Below are 14,845 nucleotides of genomic sequence, written 5' to 3' on the forward strand. Positions count from 1 at the left end.
CTATTACCAATCAGACCCCTGTTATTTTGTACCCAGTATCTATTACCAATCAGACCCCTGTTATTTTGTACCCAGTATATATTACCAATCAAACCCCTGTTATTTTGTACCCAGTATCTATTACCAATCAGACCCCTGTTATGTTGTACCCAGTATCTATTACCAATCAGACCCCTGTTATGTTGTACCCAGTATATATTACCAATCAGACCCCTGTTATGTTGTACCCAGTATATATTACCAATCAGACCCTGTTATGTTGTACCCAGTATCTATTACCAATCAGACCCCTGTTATTTTGTACCCAGTATCTATTACCAATCAGACCCCTGTTATGTTGTACCCTGTATCTATTACCAATCAGACCCCTGTTATGTTGTACCCAGTATCTATTCCCAATCAGACCCCTGTTATGTTGTACCCAGTATCTATTACCAATCAGACCCCTGTTATGTTGTACCCAGTATATATTACCAATCAGACCCTTGTTATTTTGTACCCAGTATCTATTACCACTCAGACCCCTGTTATGTTGTACCCAGTATCTATTACCAATCAGACCCCTGTTATGTTGTACCCAGTATATATTACCAATCAGACCTCTGTTATGTTGTACCCAGTATCTATTATCAATCAGACCCCTGTTATGTTGTACCCAGTATCTATTACCAATCAGACCCCTGTTATTTTGTACCCAGTATCTATTACCAATCAGACCCCTGTTATGTTGTACCCAGTATCTATTACCAATCAGACCCCTGTTATGTTGTACCCAGTATCTATTACCAATCAGACCCCTGTTATGTTGTACCCAGTATATATTACCAATCAAACCCCTGTTATTTTGTACCCAGTATATATTAACAATCAAACCCCTGTTATTTTGTACCCAGTATCTATTACCAATCAAACCCCTGTTATTTTGTACCCAGTATCTATTACCAATCAAACCCCTGTTATGTTGTACCCAGTATCTATTACCAATCAGACCCTGTTATGTTGTACCCAGTATCTGTTACCAATCAGACCCCTGTTATGTTGTACCCAGTATCTATTACCAATCAGACCCCTGTTATGTTGTACCCAGTATATATTACCAATCAGACCCCTGTTATGTTGTACCCAGTATCTATTACCAATCAGACCCCTGTTATGTTGTACCCAGTATCTATTACCAATCAGACCCCTGTTATGTTGTACCCAGTATATATTACCAATCAGACCCCTGTTATTTTGTACCCAGTATCTATTACCAATCAGACCCCTGTTATTTTGTACCCAGTATCTATTACCAATCAGACCTCTGTTATGTTGTACCCAGTATCTATTACCAATCAGACCCCTGTTATTTTGTACCCAGTATCTATTACCAATCAGACCCCTGTTATGTTGTACCCAGTATCTATTACCAATCCGACCCCTGTTATTTTGTACCCAGTATCTATTACCAATCAGACCCCTGTTATGTTGTACCCAGTATCTATTACCAATCAAACCCCTGTTATGTTGTACCCAGTATATATTACCAATCAGACCCCTGTTATGTTGTACCCAGTATCTATTACCAATCAGACCCCTGTTATGTTGTACCCAGTATCTATTACCAATCCGACCCCTGTTATGTTGTACCCAGTATCTATTACCAATCAGACCCCTGTTATTTTGTACCCAGTATCTATTACCAATCAGACCCCTGTTATGTTGTACCCAGTATCTATTACCAATCAGACCCCTGTTATGTTGTACCCAGTATCTATTACCAATCAGACCCCTGTTATGTTGTACCCAGTATCTATTACCAATCAGACCCCTGTTATGTTGTACCCAGTATCTATTACCAATCAAACCCCTGTTATTTTGTACCCAGTATCTATTACCAATCAGACCCCTGTTATGTTGTACCCAGTATCTATTACCAATCAGACCCCTGTTATGTTGTACCCAGTATCTATTACCAATCCGACCCCTGTTATGTTGTACCCAGTATCTATTACCAATCAGACCCCTGTTATGTTGTACCCAGTATCTATTACCAATCAGACCCCTGTTATGTTGTACCCAGTATCTATTACCAATCCGACCCCTGTTATTTTGTACCCAGTATATATTACCAATCAGACCCCTGTTATGTTGTACCCAGTATCTATTACCAATCCGACCCTGTTATGTTGTACCCAGTATCTATTACCAATCAGACCCCTGTTATTTTGTACCCAGTATATATTACCAATCAGACCCCTGTTATGTTGTACCCAGTATCTATTACCAATCAGACCCCTGTTATGTTATACCCAGTATCTATTACCAATCAAACCCCTGTTATTTTGTACCCAGTATCTATTACCAATCAGACCCCTGTTATGTTGTACCCAGTATCTATTACCAATCAAACCCCTGTTATTTTGTACCCAGTATCTATTACCAATCAGACCCCTGTTATGTTGTACCCAGTATCTATTACCAATCAAACCCCTGTTATTTTGTACCCAGTATCTATTACCAATCAGACCCCTGTTATGTTGTACCCAGTATCTATTACCAATCAGACCCCTGTTATGTTGTACCCAGTATCTATTACCAATCAGACCCCTGTTATGTTGTACCCAGTATATATTACCAATCAGACCCCTGTTATTTTGTACCCAGTATCTATTACCAATCAGACCCCTGTTATGTTGTACCCAGTATCTATTACCAATCAGACCCCTGTTATGTTGTACCCAGTATCTATTACCAATCAGACCTCTGTTTTGTTGTACCCAGTATCTATTACCAATCAAACCCCTGTTATTTTGTACCCAGTATCTATTACCAATCAGACCCCTGTTATGTTGTACCCAGTATCTATTACCAATCAAACCCCTGTTATTTTGTACCCAGTATCTATTACCAATCAGACCCCTGTTATGTTGTACCCAGTATCTATTACCAATCAAACCCCTGTTATTTTGTACCCAGTATCTATTACCAATCAGACCCCTGTTATGTTGTACCCAGTATCTATTACCAATCAGACCCCTGTTATGTTGTACCCAGTATCTATTACCAATCAGACCCCTGTTATGTTGTACCCAGTATCTATTACCAATCAGACCCCTGTTATGTTGTACCCAGTATCTATTACCAATCAAACCCCTGTTATGTTGTACCCAGTATCTATTACCAATCAGACCCCTGTTATGTTGTACCCAGTATCTATTACCAATCAGACCCCTGTTATGTTGTACCCAGTATCTATTACCAATCAGACCCCTGTTATGTTGTACCCAGTATATATTACCAATCAGACCCTGTTATGTTGTACCCAGTATATATTACCAATCAGACCCCTGTTATGTTGTACCCAGTATCTATTACAAATCAGACCCCTGTTATTTTGTACCCAGTATATATTACCAATCAAACCCCTGTTATTTTGTACCCAGTATATATTACCAATCAAACCCCTGTTATTTTGTACCCAGTATATATTACCAATCAAACCCCTGTTATTTTGTACCCAGTATCTATTACCAATCAAACTCCTGTTATTTTGTACCCAGTATCTATTACCAATCAAACCCCTGTTATGTTGTACCCAGTATCTATTACCAATCAGACCCCTGTTATGTTGTACCCAGTATCTATTACCAATCAGACCCCTGTTATGTTGTACCCAGTATCTATTACCAATCAGACCCCTGTTATGTTGTACCCAGTATATATTACCAATCAGACCCCTGTTATGTTGTACCCAGTATCTATTACCAATCAGACCCCTGTTATTTTGTACCCAGTATCTATTACCAATCAGACCCCTGTTATGTTGTACCCTGTATCTATTACCAATCAGACCCCTGTTATGTTGTACCCAGTATATATTACCAATCAGACCCCTGTTATGTTGTACCCAGTATCTATTACCAATCAAACCCCTGTTATTTTGTACCCAGTATATATTACCAATCAAACCCCTGTTATTTTGTACCCAGTATATATTACCAATCAAACCCCTGTTATTTTGTACCCAGTATATATTACCAATCAAACCCCTGTTATTTTGTACCCAGTATCTATTACCAATCAAACCCCTGTTATTTTGTACCCAGTATCTATTACCAATCAAACCCCTGTTATGTTGTAACCAGTATATATTACCAATCAGACCCCTGTTATGTTGTACCCAGTATCTATTACCAATCAGACCCCTGTTATTTTGTACCCAGTATCTATTACCAATCAGACCCCTGTTATTTTGTACCCAGTATATATTACCAATCAAACCCCTGTTATTTTGTACCCAGTATCTATTACCAATCAGACCCCTGTTATGTTGTACCCAGTATCTATTACCAATCAGACCCCTGTTATGTTGTACCCAGTATATATTACCAATCAGACCCCTGTTATGTTGTACCCAGTATATATTACCAATCAGACCCCTGTTATGTTGTACCCAGTATCTATTACCAATCAGACCCCTGTTATTTTGTACCCAGTATCTATTACCAATCAGACCCCTGTTATGTTGTACCCTGTATCTATTACCAATCAGACCCCTGTTATGTTGTACCCAGTATCTATTCCCAATCAGACCCCTGTTATGTTGTACCCAGTATCTATTACCAATCAGACCCCTGTTATGTTGTACCCAGTATATATTACCAATCAGACCCTTGTTATTTTGTACCCAGTATCTATTACCACTCAGACCCCTGTTATGTTGTACCCAGTATCTATTACCAATCAGACCCCTGTTATGTTGTACCCAGTATATATTACCAATCAGACCTCTGTTATGTTGTACCCAGTATCTATTATCAATCAGACCCCTGTTATGTTGTACCCAGTATCTATTACCAATCAGACCCCTGTTATTTTGTACCCAGTATCTATTACCAATCAGACCCCTGTTATGTTGTACCCAGTATCTATTACCAATCAGACCCCTGTTATGTTGTACCCAGTATCTATTACCAATCAGACCCCTGTTATTTTGTACCCAGTATATATTACCAATCAAACCCCTGTTATTTTGTACCCAGTATCTATTACCAATCAGACCCCTGTTATGTTGTACCCAGTATCTATTACCAATCAGACCCCTGTTATGTTGTACCCAGTATATATTACCAATCAGACCCCTGTTATGTTGTACCCAGTATATATTACCAATCAGACCCCTGTTATGTTGTACCCAGTATCTATTACCAATCAGACCCCTGTTATTTTGTACCCAGTATCTATTACCAATCAGACCCCTGTTATGTTGTACCCTGTATCTATTACCAATCAGACCCCTGTTATGTTGTACCCAGTATCTATTCCCAATCAGACCCCTGTTATGTTGTACCCAGTATCTATTACCAATCAGACCCCTGTTATGTTGTACCCAGTATATATTACCAATCAGACCCCTTGTTATTTTGTACCCAGTATCTATTACCACTCAGACCCCTGTTATGTTGTACCCAGTATCTATTACCAATCAGACCCCTGTTATGTTGTACCCAGTATATATTACCAATCAGACCTCTGTTATGTTGTACCCAGTATCTATTATCAATCAGACCCCTGTTATGTTGTACCCAGTATCTATTACCAATCAGACCCCTGTTATTTTGTACCCAGTATCTATTACCAATCAGACCCCTGTTATGTTGTACCCAGTATCTATTACCAATCAGACCCCTGTTATGTTGTACCCATATATATTACCAATCATACCCCTGTTATGTTGTACCCAGTATCTATTACCAATCAGACCCCTGTTATTTTGTACCCAGTATATATTACCAATCAAACCCCTGTTATTTTGTACCCAGTATATATTAACAATCAAACCCCTGTTATTTTGTACCCAGTATCTATTACCAATCAAACCCCTGTTATTTTGTACCCAGTATCTATTACCAATCAAACCCCTGTTATGTTGTACCCAGTATCTATTACCAATCAGACCCCTGTTATGTTGTACCCAGTATCTATTACCAATCAGACCCCTGTTATGTTGTACCCAGTATCTATTACCAATCAGACCCCTGTTATGTTGTACCCAGTATATATTACCAATCAGACCCCTGTTATGTTGTACCCAGTATCTATTACCAATCAGACCCCTGTTATGTTGTACCCAGTATCTATTACCAATCAGACCCCTGTTATGTTGTACCCAGTATATATTACCAATCAGACCCCTGTTATTTTGTACCCAGTATCTATTACCAATCAGACCTCTGTTATGTTGTACCCAGTATCTATTACCAATCAGACCTCTGTTATGTTGTACCCAGTATATATTACCAATCAGACCCCTGTTATTTTGTACCCAGTATCTATTACCAATCAGACCCCTGTTATGTTGTACCCAGTATATATTACCAATCAGACCCCTGTTATTTTGTACCCAGTATCTATTACCAATCAGACCCCTGTTATGTTGTACCCAGTATATATTACCAATCAGACCCCTGTTATGTTGTACCCAGTATCTATTACCAATCAAACCCCTGTTATTTTGTACCCAGTATATATTACCAATCAAACCCCTGTTATTTTGTACCCAGTATATATTACCAATCAAACCCCTGTTATTTTGTACCCAGTATATATTACCAATCAAACCCCTGTTATTTTGTACCCAGTATCTATTACCAATCAAACCCCTGTTATTTTGTACCCAGTATCTATTACCAATCAAACCCCTGTTATGTTGTAACCAGTATATATTACCAATCAGACCCCTGTTATGTTGTACCCAGTATCTATTACCAATCAGACCCCTGTTATTTTGTACCCAGTATCTATTACCAATCAGACCCCTGTTATGTTGTACCCAGTATCTATTACCAATCAGACCCCTGTTATATTGTACCCAGTATATATTACCAATCAGACCCCTGTTATTTTGTACCCAGTATCTATTACCAATCAGACCCCTGTTATTTTGTACCAGTATATATTACCAATCAAACCCCTGTTATTTTGTACCCAGTATCTATTACCAATCAGACCCCTGTTATGTTGTACCCAGTATCTATTACCAATCAGACCCCTGTTATTTTGTACCCAGTATCTATTACCAATCAGACCCTGTTATGTTGTACCCAGTATCTATTACCAATCAGACCCCTGTTATGTTGTACCCAGTATCTATTACCAATCAGACCCCTGTTATGTTGTACCCAGTATCTATTACCAATCAGACCCCTGTTATGTTGTACCCAGTATCTATTACCAATCAGACCCCTGTTATGTTGTACCCAGTATCTATTACCAATCAGACCTCTGTTATGTTGTACCCAGTATCTATTACCAATCAGACCCTGTTATGTTGTACCCAGTATCTATTACCAATCAGACCCCTGTTATGTTGTACCCAGTATCTATTACCAATCAGACCCCTGTTATTTTGTACCCAGTATCTATTACCAATCAGACCCCTGTTATGTTGTACCCAGTATCTATTACCAATCAGACCCCTGTTATGTTGTACCCAGTATCTATTACCAATCAGACCCCTGTTATGTTGTACCCAGTATCTATTACCAATCAAACCCCTGTTATTTTGTACCCAGTATCTATTACCAATCAGACCCCTGTTATGTTGTACCCAGTATCTATTACCAATCAAACCCCTGTTATTTTGTACCCAGTATCTATTACCAATCAGACCTCTGTTATGTTGTACCCAGTATCTATTACCAATCAGACCTCTGTTATGTTGTACCCAGTATATATTACCAATCAGACCCCTGTTATTTTGTACCCAGTATCTATTACCAATCAGACCCCTGTTATGTTGTACCCAGTATATATTACCAATCAGACCCCTGTTATTTTGTACCCAGTATCTATTACCAATCAGACCCCTGTTATGTTGTACCCAGTATATATTACCAATCAGACCCCTGTTATGTTGTACCCAGTATCTATTACCAATCAAACCCCTGTTATTTTGTACCCAGTATATATTACCAATCAAACCCCTGTTATTTTGTACCCAGTATATATTACCAATCAAACCCCTGTTATTTTGTACCCAGTATATATTACCAATCAAACCCCTGTTATTTTGTACCCAGTATCTATTACCAATCAAACCCCTGTTATTTTGTACCCAGTATCTATTACCAATCAAACCCCTGTTATGTTGTAACCAGTATATATTACCAATCAGACCCCTGTTATGTTGTACCCAGTATCTATTACCAATCAGACCCCTGTTATTTTGTACCCAGTATCTATTACCAATCAGACCCCTGTTATGTTGTACCCAGTATCTATTACCAATCAGACCCCTGTTATATTGTACCCAGTATATATTACCAATCAGACCCCTGTTATTTTGTACCCAGTATCTATTACCAATCAGACCCCTGTTATTTTGTACCCAGTATATATTACCAATCAAACCCCTGTTATTTTGTACCCAGTATCTATTACCAATCAGACCCCTGTTATGTTGTACCCAGTATCTATTACCAATCAGACCCCTGTTATTTTGTACCCAGTATCTATTACCAATCAGACCCCTGTTATGTTGTACCCAGTATCTATTACCAATCAGACCCCTGTTATGTTGTACCCAGTATCTATTACCAATCAGACCCCTGTTATGTTGTACCCAGTATCTATTACCAATCAGACCCCTGTTATGTTGTACCCAGTATCTATTACCAATCAGACCCCTGTTATGTTGTACCCAGTATCTATTACCAATCAGACCTCTGTTATGTTGTACCCAGTATCTATTACCAATCAGACCCTGTTATGTTGTACCCAGTATCTATTACCAATCAGACCCCTGTTATGTTGTACCCAGTATCTATTACCAATCAGACCCCTGTTATTTTGTACCCAGTATCTATTACCAATCAGACCCCTGTTATGTTGTACCCAGTATCTATTACCAATCAGACCCCTGTTATGTTGTACCCAGTATCTATTACCAATCAGACCCCTGTTATGTTGTACCCAGTATCTATTACCAATCAAACCCCTGTTATTTTGTACCCAGTATCTATTACCAATCAGACCCCTGTTATGTTGTACCCAGTATCTATTACCAATCAAACCCCTGTTATTTTGTACCCAGTATCTATTACCAATCAGACCCCTGTTATGTTGTACCCAGTATCTATTACCAACCTGCCTGTCTGTCTGCCTGTCTGCCTGCCTGTCTGCCTGCCTGCCTGCCTGCCTGCCTGCCTGCCTGCCTGCCTGCCTGCCTGCCTGCCTGCCTGCCTGCCTGTCTGCCTGCCTGCCTGCCTGCCTGCCTGCCTGCCTGCCTGCCTGCCTGCCTGCCTGTCTGCCTGCCTGGGGTTGGGGAAGACGGGTGTGAGTCAGGAGTTAGAGAGGACAGACTCTACGGTTTACTGAGCTCAGTATGGGCTTTGATTAGTTACCATGAATCAACATCTCAGTTTTGAACAGATTCAACTATAGTGTATAAAGCCAAATGCTACAGTATTGGACATGCATCTGACTGCTTACTGTGGTCGATAATAAGTCATTTCATGTCAATTAATTCAGATACAGCGATTCATTTTATCTGTAATCTTCAGATAATAATAGTAATAATAATAGTAATAATAGTAGTAATAATCATAGTACTGATAGTAGTAATAATAGTAATAATACTAGTAATTATAATATAACTAATAGTAGTAATAATAGTAATAATATTAGCAATAATAATATAACAAATAGTAGTAATAATTGTAATAATAGTAATAATATTAGTAATAATAATATAACTAATAATAGTAATAATAGTAATAATATTAGTAATAATAATATAACTAATAGTAGTAATAATAGTAATAATATTATTAATAATAATATTATTAATAGTAGTAATAATAATGATGTCCTTTTCCCAGATACACAAAACAACACGCTAAAGCCTGTCACATGCTCCCCAGTCGAAACGGTTTGCACCATGTTATGAAAACATTTTGTGATATTTTTGTTTGTTTTTGTGTTCGGCAGGTTTTTTTTTCTCCGTTTTTTTATATTTATTGAGGCATGTTGAAGTTCGGTAGCCGAAGTCTACACCCCTTCGTCTGTGATTGGTCAACAGTAGGGGTGGGAACTATAGACGGGATTCTTCAATGAAGTGTTTGCGATCATTCACAGAGAAAGACGAGCAGCGTAGCAGCCCAGCCCTACATGCACATTCTGTCACTTGAGGAGTACTGCATCAAACATCTTAGCTAGAAGTAAAATTGCGCGACTAAGACCTCTGCAAAACCACAAAATTAATTACAGATTTCTTGATTTATCTTAGATTAATTGACTAATTTGAGGAAGTGTTACTGGCTATTAGGCCTGACCCCATTTAGTCGACTGGTCGATTGTTTGGTCGATAGGCTGTTGGTCGAGCAGTCGTAGTCTTTAATTATTTTTCATGGTGCACAAGACGCCTGTCTGATTGGTGCCTGTCTAAGTGGACTAATCCATTGCGGAGGCCTCGGGGATGGAACAGTCCATCACCTCGAAGACGTGATACTGAAATTGTATATTGGTTATATTATCTACAAATAATGGCGCATCGCTAATAAATCTAATGTTATTTTATAACAAATGCGCTTTCTCCCGCGTTGGATACGGTCGCTGTCTGTGGTTCTGAAACATAATCTTCAGTGCTCATTAGAATTGGCGCCTTTCCCTATGTTGCTAGGTGCATAATAGCAACGTTAACCAGCATACAGGAAGCAGTAGCGGAAATGAGGAAACGGCCTGTTTTGTCTAAGAAAAGTGAGGAGAGAGGAAACCCCAACCTAATTAGGTCTGTAATCAATAGCTTAACTGTTAAATGGGCTTGGCTTTAGAAATCATCAATATATCTACAGAAAATAAGACAGATCCTGCTTCTGTTGTCTGTTTGAGTGTTTGTTTAATATCCTACTGATTCAGTGAGCACCAAGCCTCACGCAACGGCAAAATGTTGGATAAAGCAAATTCACAGATTCGGCTGTTTTTAATCTTTTGCTATGCTGTAATAAATGGTATTACTTATAATTGATTTAATGTTGTTTACACTGTTCCAAACAGGAAGAAAAATGATATTGGAATCTAACAGCACCTGTTTGTCACACATAATATGCACGCAGCTCTCGCTCCTAGACCCTCCTTTATCTAGATCCCCTTCTTATTGTTATGATTACTATTATTATTATGATTATTTTATTAAATAGTATTGTCGTTATCATTAGAATGCGTTGTATAGCAGCCTTGTAGAACCACCATGGAGCTGTAGGCCTAAGAGCGCGTCCTGTTTAGTCTGAATACCTTAACTTATTTGTTAGGCTTATATTTCAATATATAGACTACTGCATCTATCAACCAATCATTCATTTGTACATGCCATCACACAGCATACATAGACATGCTTTGAAATTCAATCAAGGATTTTAGTTTTTAAATTAAATAACAAAGGGAGCTTTGAATAATTAGACTAAACAATAAATAAACCGCAAATCACGAATGCAAAGCGACTGTTTTTAGTCCGCTGTAATAAAGGCTTTATATATAATTTTTTCATTCGAACAGACTCTCTGGTTTATCTTATTTATTTAGTGTTGTTTACACTGTACACAAATAATAATCTTGTAATCTAACAGCACACATAATACTCAGGCAACGCTTGCTCCTATACCCTCCTTTTCCATGATCTCCAGGAGAGCGAGACAACATCACACAGGCACTCGCTGCCATCAACAGTGTGACCATCGGGCTCTTTCTGGAGCCATTTGTGTGTCTTCATTACTCTCTGTGTACTGTGAGGAGTTAAAGGATCCAGGCTCTCTGTGTACTGTGAGGAGTTAAAGGGGTCCAGACTCTCTGTGTACTGTGAGAGAGTTAAAGGATCCAGGCTCTCTGTGTACTGTGAGAGAGTTAAAGGATCCAGGCTCTCTGTGTACTGTGAGAGAGTTAAAGGGGTCCAGGCTCTCTGTGTACTGTGAGAGAGTTAAAGGGTCCAGGCTCTCTGTGTACTGTGAGAGAGTTAAAGGGTCCAGGCTCTCTGTGTACTGTGAGAGAGTTAAAGGATCCAGGCTCTCTGTGTACTGTGAGAGAGTTAAAGGATCCAGGCTCTCTGTGTACTGTGAGAGAGTTAAAGGGTCCAGGCTCTCTGTGTACTGTGAGATAGTTAAAGGATCCAGGCTCTCTGTGTACTGTGAGAGAGTTAAAGGGGTCCAGGCTCTCTGTGTACTGTGAGAGAGTTAAAGGATCCAGGCTCTCTGTGTACTGTGAGAGAGTTAAAGGGTCCAGGCTCTCTGTGTACTGTGAGAGAGTTAAAGGGTCCAGGCTCTCTGTGTACTGTGAGAGAGTTAAAGGGATCCAGGCTCTGGGGCTGTGTACTGTGAGAGAGTTAAAGGGGTCCAGGCTCTCTGTGTACTGTGAGAGAGTTAAAGGGGTCCAGGCTCTCTGTGTACTGTGAGAGAGTTAAAGGGTCCAGGCTCTCTGTGTACTGTGAGAGAGTTAAAGGGTCCAGGCTCTCTGTGTACTGTGAGAGAGTTAAAGGGATCCAGGCTCTCTGTGTACTGTGAGAGAGTTGCAGATCCAGGGCTGTGTACTGTGAGAGAGTTAAAGGGTCCAGGCTCTCTGTGTACTGTGAGAGAGTTAAAGGATCCAGGCTCTCTGTGTACTGTGAGAGAGTTAAAGGGTCCAGGCTCTCTGTGTACTGTGAGAGAGTTAAAGGGTCCAGGCTCTCTGTGTACTGTGAGAGAGTTAAAGGATCCAGGGCTGTGTACTGTGAGAGAGTTAAAGGGTCCAGGCTCTCTGTGTACTGTGAGAGAGTTAAAGGGTCCAGGCTCTCTGTGTACTGTGAGAGAGTTAAAGGGTCCAGGCTCTCTGTGTACTGTGAGAGAGTTAAAGGGTCCAGGCTCTCTGTGTACTGTGAGAGAGTTAAAGGGGTCCAGGCTCTCTGTGTACTGTGAGAGAGTTAAAGGGTCCAGGCTCTCTGTGTACTGTGAGAGAGTTAAAGGGGTCCAGGCTCTCTGTGTACTGTGAGAGAGTTAAAGGGTCCAGGCTCTCTGTGTACTGTGAGAGAGTTAAAGGGGTCCAGGCTCTCTGTGTACTGTGAGAGAGTTAAAGGATCCAGGCTCTCTGTGTACTGTGAGAGAGTTAAAGGATCCAGGCTCTCTGTGTACTGTGAGAGAGTTAAAGGATCCAGGCTCTCTGTGTACTGTGAGAGAGTTAAAGGGTCCAGGCTCTCTGTGTACTGTGAGAGAGTTAAAGGATCCAGGCTCTCTGTGTACTGTGAGAGAGTTAAAGGATCCAGGGCTGTGTACTGTGAGAGAGTTAAAGGGGTCCAGGCTCTCTGTGTACTGTGAGAGAGTTAAAGGGTCCAGGCTCTCTGTGTACTGTGAGAGAGTTAAAGGGGTCCAGGCTCTCTGTGTACTGTGAGAGAGTTAAAGGATCCAGGCTCTCTGTGTACTGTGAGAGAGTTAAAGGGTCCAGGCTCTCTGTGTACTGTGAGAGAGTTAAAGGATCCAGGCTCTCTGTGTACTGTGAGAGAGTTAAAGGGTCCAGGCTCTCTGTGTACTGTGAGAGAGTTAAAGGGGTCCAGGCTCTCTGTGTACTGTGAGAGAGTTGCAGGTCCGGAGCTAACCTGAAACACTCTTTAAGGGTCCAGAGGTCAACAACAATTAAAGGCCAATCCGTAGTTTAACGAAGTAGCAGCAGTGTTTAAACCTTCAACAGAGCAGCCCCCCCCCCCCCACTTCATTTTCAGTTGTTGTTTTTATTAGGTGTGAAGTCTCCCTCTCCTTCTCCGACCCTGGAGGCCTCGGTCCAGAACGTGGAGCTGAAATTCTGCAGCAGAGCCACGGTGAACTGCGCCGGGGGAACCGTGGGAGCTGTTAAAGTGTGTGCCAGGACCCCAGGTGTGTGCAGCTGTGCCCTGTTAAACTTTACTGCCTGTGTGGAAGAGCCTTACCCCCACGCCGCGCCGCGCCGCACCTAGACCCTTCTCTTTCACTTTCACTCACTCACAGTCCTCCACTCCTCCCTGGACTTCAGTCCAGCTGTTTAGTTTCTGTGTGTGTCACCGCTGGTCTCAGGAGGGGGGTGCTCTGTCATTGAGATCAGGGCTTTTCTCTTTCTCTGATGTCTGGAGCAGAAAGGATGACTCTCCGCACACTGATCTCCATATCACCACTATAGCTGACAGACCCAGAACAGTTCAACAGCAGGTCACCCGCAGCACTGCACTACTTGTAGAATCAATTTTCAATTCACTTTCTCCAGGTTCACCAGAGGGAATAAAAGAGAAGCTGGTTCCTCTGCTGCAGGGTCCATCTGACACCAAGGAGCTCCAACAGAGTCGCTGGCTCAATATGATCCGTAAACCTGAGTCCCTGACCTCCTTGCCTTCTCGTTACAGATACCCCAGCACGGGGACGACTGCCGCAACTCTGGTAGGCCTGACATCTCTATACCTATAGAGTAGCTAGCTAGTACGGTAGATGAAACCTCTGGTCTGGTATACTTATCATACCTTAGTCCTTCAGACCGGGTAAGTCATCTACCTCCTATCCCACGTCTAGTCCACAATACTGAAGTCCTCAACAGTGTCATGTCATCATTCAGAGTCGTACCCTTCCCGTGTGTTTGTCCTGTAAGCTGTTTTCCACTCTGTCTTCAAGTGTTATTGGAAACAGAATTGACAGTTGACATTGTTGAAGCTTTACATGCAGCTGGTGTTCTCTGGACAGTCATGTCTCACTGTCAGTACGATGCAAAGCTAACCTCTTTATGACTAACGTCCAAGGCTGGACTGAAAGGAGTTCCCCTGGCCCTGGACCACATCTTTCTGCTGCTATTGTCCTTCAGTGCACGTGTGATACAGTAATCAGGG

At 40.9% G+C, this 14,845-nt stretch overlaps 1 long non-coding RNA gene across 1 annotated transcript in view; it reads left to right on the top strand.

Annotated features, from left to right (window-relative positions):
* Positions 1 to 14,324, top strand: part of LOC123493074 — a 63,871-nt gene extending 49,547 nt beyond the window's left edge. The window contains exons 2-3 of the long non-coding RNA XR_006661967.1: positions 13,737 to 13,871; positions 14,236 to 14,324. This is a non-coding gene — a long non-coding RNA (uncharacterized LOC123493074). The remainder of the gene's footprint in view (positions 1 to 13,736; positions 13,872 to 14,235) is intronic.
* The last annotated feature ends 521 nt before the right edge of the window (positions 14,325 to 14,845 follow it).

Source organism: Coregonus clupeaformis, chromosome 18 (genome assembly GCF_020615455.1).
Source record: "Coregonus clupeaformis isolate EN_2021a chromosome 18, ASM2061545v1, whole genome shotgun sequence".
Lineage (NCBI taxonomy): Eukaryota > Metazoa > Chordata > Actinopteri > Salmoniformes > Salmonidae > Coregonus > Coregonus clupeaformis.